Consider the following 7,453-nt stretch of genomic DNA (forward strand, 5'->3'; position numbering starts at 1 on the left):
TCGTTATTTTTGTTTTCTTTGCGTACAAAAAGTATTCTCGTAGCTTCGTAAAATTACGGTTGAACCCCTGATGTCACATGGATTATTTTACCGATCTCCTTGCTATGTTTCTGGACCTTGATCGTGGTAATTACATTGCTGTATATGGGAGGGTCAGAGAGCTCTCAGAATTCATCAAAAATATCCTAATTTGTGTTCCGAAGATGAACGGAGGTCTTACGGGTTTAGAACGACATGAGGGTGAGTAATTAATGACAGAATTTTCATTTTTGCGTGAACTAACCCTTTAAGACAAGCCACTCAGATGTGAAGTCAGCACCTGACAGACAGTAAAATGACCAATCGTCATTCACTTTCTAACGTGATGCTACGTTGTGTTACATACAATAACACTCCGGCGAGCAGCAAAGTCTTATTCAAACACACCGTGAGACATCAGATCCACAGTCCAGCGGCAGCGCCGGTGGGAGACACAGATGTGATATAAACGAATTCAAACAAAAATGAAACCGTGTTTACCTCACAAACGATCAAAAATCCCACGACTGGCTCTTCCTCAGAAATGCGCGTTGTTCTCGGGTACTTTTAAACAAGACGCTGTTTTCCAGTGGACTCAAAAGCCGGTGCACTCCAGAATAAAAGCTGGGTCATGATTGGCGTAATATCGCGTGTAGTATACCTTTTCGTATGTTCCGGTCTTATTGAATGCTGCTACATGCTGATAACCAAGCATGTAATTATACGCCTTCAGGCTTGTATTATTTTTACAATGAAACAGACAAGCAAAACAAAACAGATCAGAGACATTAATCTTTGTTATTAACCAACTATCCCATACTATTAAAACAATCTGTTGCTCTGTAAACTAACTATATATGTACATAAAATACATGGAATTACACATACTATTTTTTACATTAATTTATGAATATTAATTTGTTCATTAATTATGAATGTTAGAAAGGCTGCACTAAACCTTGTTCATTTAAGTGTTACCTCTTGTTGTTTATATTTTAATTGTTTAGGTTTTATATATATATATTAATTGTAGATGTTCAGCAAAAGAAAAGGAAAGGCTGCACTAAATGCTACCTCAATTGTTTACATTTTTTATTTAGGTTTTAATAAATATTTATGCATAATAAATGTTGATTTAGTTTCACCAATTTTTTTTGCATTTCTCTCATTTACTGTAATTACATGTATTATATCAGCCTCATATAGGCCAATCGGCCAGATTCATCTCTCAATATCGGCATTGCATCGGCCATTAAAAATCCCATATCGGTCGAACACTAGTTGTAAATGCAGCAGAATTAACAGAGACTGACAAAGCTACACAGACATTACCACAACTGACAGTTTTAATAAACCAACCATAGCTTATACTAGGGCTGCACGATATATCGAAATTATCGAAATATCGCAAATGTAAATATCGCAACGGCGTGCGATATCTGAATAATTTTAATAATAGGCTACTTAAATCAAAACGTTGCAAAAGGTCAAAGTTTTAGTTCGATGCATATAGCAGAGAATAACTTGACGTTACAAAGAGTTATTAAGTGCAATAAGTTGCAGAAAACAACTCTTTGCCGTCTCGTCTTCTGTCTGACACACACCTGAAGCACGCGCACAAGCCGCATCTCGCACAGCAATGTGTATCATTATACTGGATCCGTGCAGTCGGATTTAAAGGGACAGCAGCCTATAAATACATGCTGCTGAATATGTCACTAATGTTAATCAAACAACAAAACAACGATTAATCTAAATTTAATTAATACAGTGAACACAGTGTACAGTGTTATTTTACACTTAATTATTAAATTTCTGTACCTGAATACTACTGTTTATTTTATCTATGCTTGCAAATTGTTTTTTCCCCCTTTTTCTTTCTTTTTTTTTACTGACTGTTCACTTGCCTTTAATCATGTTAAATAGATTTTTCACACTTTAAGCAATATCGTATCACATATCGAATATTGCATTTTTTAACAAGGTATCGCATATCGTTTTTTTTCCCAATATCGCACAGCCCTAGCTTATACTATATTTTGCAGCACTGCAAATAAAGTTCTTACATGCTTTATGTTGTGAGATCTTCAGCATGACTAAAAGAGTGGAAGAACTAAAATGTGAGCACAGTTGTTCTGGGAATATCTTGGCCTAAAGTCTGGACAACCTAACAGAGCTCCTATGTGTGAGAGTTCAGAATCTGTGAGTGTCAGGGAAGAGTGCCGTGACAAGGCTTTCCAAACCTTGCTTCATTAATATACATTTTGCTTTTTTGTGGTTGGCCACTCATAAGCCATGACTGATGCCAAGACTATAGAGCAAAAGGGCAGAGACAGCAATAAGGGTGGAAGAAAAGAAAGAGAGCTAGAGAATCAGGGAATTTCAAACTGCATTAAAGACTGTCTTTGTCTTTGTTTTAGTTTCAAAGTAAAAAGGCAGCAGTTTGCGGTCATCAGTAAAATGGAAGCTATGAGTAGCCACGTCTCAGCATCTATCTTTTGAGACTTTACTAATGAGCGAGACATTTAAAGAGAGCTTTATGAGTCGCCAAATCCTATTTTACACCCAAGAAAGAGATTTCAAACATGATTAAGGCCAGATCCTGCATACTTGCATCCCAGTATCACGCAAGGAAAATGTTGAGACGCAACACACGAGCGCATATTTACATAGAAAAAAACAATGGAAAAGCAGTGCAGTGAAATAGGGCTGTCAAAATGGCTGAAAAACTAAATTCGAATTTTGTACTTAAATATGATCAAAATTCGAATTATATTTGAATTTAAAATGCATAATTTCAGTTAGGGTGAAGAAAAGCTTTTGGATTCTCTCCTGAGGCCACAAAAAATTACTAATGCACGTTTCTTCAAAGCATAAGATAACATGACTATCTGTGAAAAAAAGTGCATAATGTTTAAAATAATGTTTATAAACCAATTATAATTAATTAAGTTGCTTAAACAACTATAAACAAAACAGCATCATGTATGTATGCATAGTTTAATACAAAGGGCCGAAAGCCCTTGTATTTGACACAGAGTACATTTTTCATTTAAAAAAAGAGTTGCAGTGGGATGGGGAAAAAAACCCCGGCATAAAGTCTCGAGATATGTTTTTTCAAAGTTAAACTTGCATTAATTTTACATGGCTTTCTAAACATGCGGCTCTTTTGTGCGAGACGCAAGTGCAAAGGTGATAGATGGCCCTCTAGAAAATGCGCGAAATATGTGTTCTGTGTGAACGGCCTGGTTTCAGTTTTGACGTAAACAACATCTTCTCCGCAATGATGTTCTCTTTTCCCACAATATTTGTAATTAACAACGCAGCAGCGCCGCATCTAGCGGCTTCAACTGGATAGGCTAAGAAAAACATTAAAATGCAATGACATTTACATCGTCATCGCATCTTGTGTGCCACTGATAAGGCTGCCTCCTTAAAGCACACCTAAAATTCGAATGCAACGTTTTTGCATTCGAATTTGGATTTTTATTTTAAATTCGACGAATATTCGAAATTCAAATTTTTTTTGGCAGCCCTACAGTGAAATGCAAAAACCTATAAAGAACTACTACTGTATGTTTATGTCATGTTTGCATGATGGTGATAAGGTTGAAAGGTTTTATTTTCTTTGTTTTTAAAATCTTTTACATTAAATAGTAGCCAACTACTCTAAAGCTGAATGTCTACATTTTGAAATGCTTAGCATTTTGTCTGAATATGTAATGCATCTTTTCTGCAAAGATATTTAACAAGTGAATTTGTTTGACTTACACCATGTTGAGCACTTCAAGTGTGGTGCACATGGAATATAGCTTTCTTTAACCAGATGGTTCTGCATGATTTTAATAAAGAGAACGTTACTTGAATCATGTTGTAGTTACACTTTTAAGTTAACTAGTTAAACGTAAAAAAAAATCTAAATCATAATCTTGAATTGGTCAAACATTCTGGGAAGAAAAAAAAAAAAGATTTTTTTTCCCATATTGCCCAGCCCTATAAATCAAATAGATGAGAACATCATAAACGCTGTATCCTTCAGTTACATTGAACAGTGTGTGTTTTACTAGAGATCGACCGATATATAGATTTACCGATATTTTTCCCGATATTTAAGCATTTTACAATAATCGGATATCGGTTTTGTAATATCGGATTCACCGATAAACGCCGCCATCTTGTGGATGTTTTGAGAATTGCGCGCAGGATCACCATTGCAGCGCATCTGAGGGGAAACAAGACAACAAGCAACGGCGTGCACGGATACTTGATTTACTGTAGTTAGTAAACTTTATTTAACATAACAGCCATTAATGCACAAATTAGATGTATCACATAAATGCCCGATATGCAGTTTATGCAGCTTGGCTCGAAGAAATAGAGACGAACTCACGGAGTCACGTAAGATAATCCGTCAAGTCCTGTCCCAATAAAGACGTAACTTTGCGTGAATTAAATAATATGCAACCATGAATGGGCGCATGTTGGAAATAAAAGTGCTGAATTTAATTCACTCTCTGTTGTCTATATGTTTATCGACTCATGAAGTCGGAGTCACGTAGGCTAAAATAATCCGTCAAGTCCTCTCCCAATAAAGACGTAACTTTGCATTAATTAAATAATACAGCCATGAATGAGCGCATGTTGGAAATAAAAACGATAAAATGTTTTTTATTGTTGTAATATAAAGATTAAATTTAACATGAAAGACTGCTAATTTTCAACACTTTTTTTAAGATGACTGAAAGGAGGAAAACCCAAAGTGAAGTATGGACTTACTTCACTCAGTCATTTATTTACTTTATAACAGTAAATAAATATCGGTTATGCATATCGGTTATCAGGCACATAAACATGCAAATAATTGGTATCGGTATCGGTTATAAAATATAAATATCGGTCGATCACTAGTTTTTACACTTGCATACTCTTACACTGATGCTTGTGAAAATGAAACATTAGTCCTTTTATTGTTTTGTAGGTTTTTAGTGGCATAAAATGTAAGACCAGGCTCATTATAGCAGTCAGTTCCTTCCTTTACCACATACAACCACTGTAAATAAATGCAGTGAACAGTCACATGCTAAAGCAACAGAACATAGTGTAACAGTGTTAATAATGCAGAGGAGTGGGTTAGGCCTACAGCCAATACAGACAGTCACTCTGATATCGCCACCTGTTCTGCGATGGGAAGGGAAATTGAGACAGAAAGTAGGGCTGCAGCTGACTGAATCGCTCTTTTCTAAATTTGACCACTGATAGAGATGTAGGAATTAACCAGATATGGCCAACAGAACAGAAAATCTTATAACTGATGGAGACTTGAATTAAATAAACATGAAAAGTGCAGATTATAACGTCCGATTTATGTCTACTACCGTTGTTTTGAATGTTTCGATTTACAAAGTTTTTTTGTTTCTTTTGCAACGGTTAAACACTGTAAACATGCAGAAACATGTCAGTGTACATCAGAGCAATGGTGAATCAGAGCTGTATGTATTAGGGATATGCCGGTATCAAATTTTCATGTTGCGATTAATTGCTAATGCTTTTATCACGGGTAATAAATATAAGATTAATGAATGTTCAGAACAATTTTTCATTGGCAGTTTATGTTAACTAATGAATTAACTAATGAAGCCCTAATCCGTGATATATCGCATTACCGAATACCGGCACATGTCTAGTATGTATTAGTCTATATCAGTAATAAATTATGATTTTGTTATTCATTACTATGCACTATGCATTAATGGTGAGTTTTTTGTTTGTAAAAGGGGTTGGACTGGCAGGAAAAGGACCTGAGCTTTTTTTTAAGTGCTCTATTGTTTTGACTTTCTATTGAAAACACACTGTACCACTAATTTTATATCCTTCCCTAACCATGTCTAAATGTCAGAAATGCTCAATGCACAAACTGTCATCAATGTGAAGCCATGAATAATGACACTCACATCCCAATAGCAACATGGTTTTATTTACTCATCCATTTTTGAAACCACTGCTTGAATTCCTTCATCAAAGCAATTGTGATCCTTTTCATACAGATGCTGCAAATCTACAGCATCAAAGGCAAATAAATCAAGGGTAGACGAACCAAGCCCAGAGTAAATATCACCCGTCCACATTCAATGTCTATTAGCCAATGATCAGCAAGGCCAACACCTACATACTGGTATACAATAGCTTCCTTTACAATAATAACATGCTACAATGCATCAACAGAAGACGGAAGAATGTGTAGTAGGGACATCTATTCATGTCTTTCAAATGACCCAAGACAACAAGGCACCTACACAACAGACAGACAAGGGTCTCTATTCATGTACTACTCTATGACATGGCTAGTCTTCTAAAACACATGGAGATTATGGCTGTGTCCCAGTCCACATACTTTCTGCCCTTAATCAGAAGCAATATTAGAATTATTCCATCTCAAGTCAAGATACATTAAAAAAGTAGTCAAATGCCCAAATTATATACTATTTCGGGAAGGTTTACAAAGTGTGTATCTGTGCTTGTCTTTTCAGCAAATGCCCACAATAAGCCCTTGCGCTAGTAGACAAAGAAGAAGAGCATGTCTATATATTGTCTGCCACTTTAAATGCTTGAGCTTTTTAAAGTCTGGTGGATTCTGATTGGTCAATGTTTTTATTGTTTTTTCAGTTGTGTCATTATCATTTCTGTTTACATAAGTACATATTTACTGTATAGTGCACTGTAAAAGTATGTGAATTGGGATGTAGCCTAATACCCTGCTGAGTCCTGTACCCATAAGGTGGGTCACATTTAGTCACTCCAGTTTCAAAAACTCCCATAAATGTCACATGAATAAAGTCATTATTAGATAAATCCATCAGATTTTAACATCCCTCCAACAGTTTCACTTCACTGTCAACTGCTACCAAAACCAAAGTGCTTTTCATTTTTACTGCTGATTTGACATAACCAGTTAACCACAAGACTTGCCCTGCAAGTCTGGACAACATCTGTATCTCATTTGAACAACTGTGGTTTCACTCCCCTTTATTTAGACTCACCTTTAACCGAAGGCTTGCATTCAACTTCAAAACTCTGCAAACTGTGTCTGAGAAAAAACTTTTTAGTGGTAAAGTAAGATTTGACAAACAACAGATGTGCCTTGATTTTCTGAGCCAATGGCTGTATTCCAGCCTAACAGCTGATTAGACAGCAGACACGTGCAAAGAACTGCCAATTAGATGTAACTCAGGTAGCGAGAGGCTGTCACCCCATGAGTCCACTTAGGAGGGGTAACAGTGCTTTTTACTTTCAGACAAGCATAAACTAGTTAGCGGGTGGCCTTAAACTTAATTTAAATGTGACTCACAGAGAAGGGTAGCACTAAGCTTAGACAGCAAAAATTGATCATGAAACCATAGTTGTATGACTTGATTTCACAGTTTTCAAAGCTCTACTC

This window comes from Sinocyclocheilus rhinocerous, unplaced genomic scaffold, assembly GCF_001515625.1.
Source record: "Sinocyclocheilus rhinocerous isolate Xijiao unplaced genomic scaffold, SAMN03320098_v1.1 scaffold157, whole genome shotgun sequence".
Taxonomy (NCBI): Eukaryota; Metazoa; Chordata; class Actinopteri; order Cypriniformes; family Cyprinidae; genus Sinocyclocheilus; species Sinocyclocheilus rhinocerous.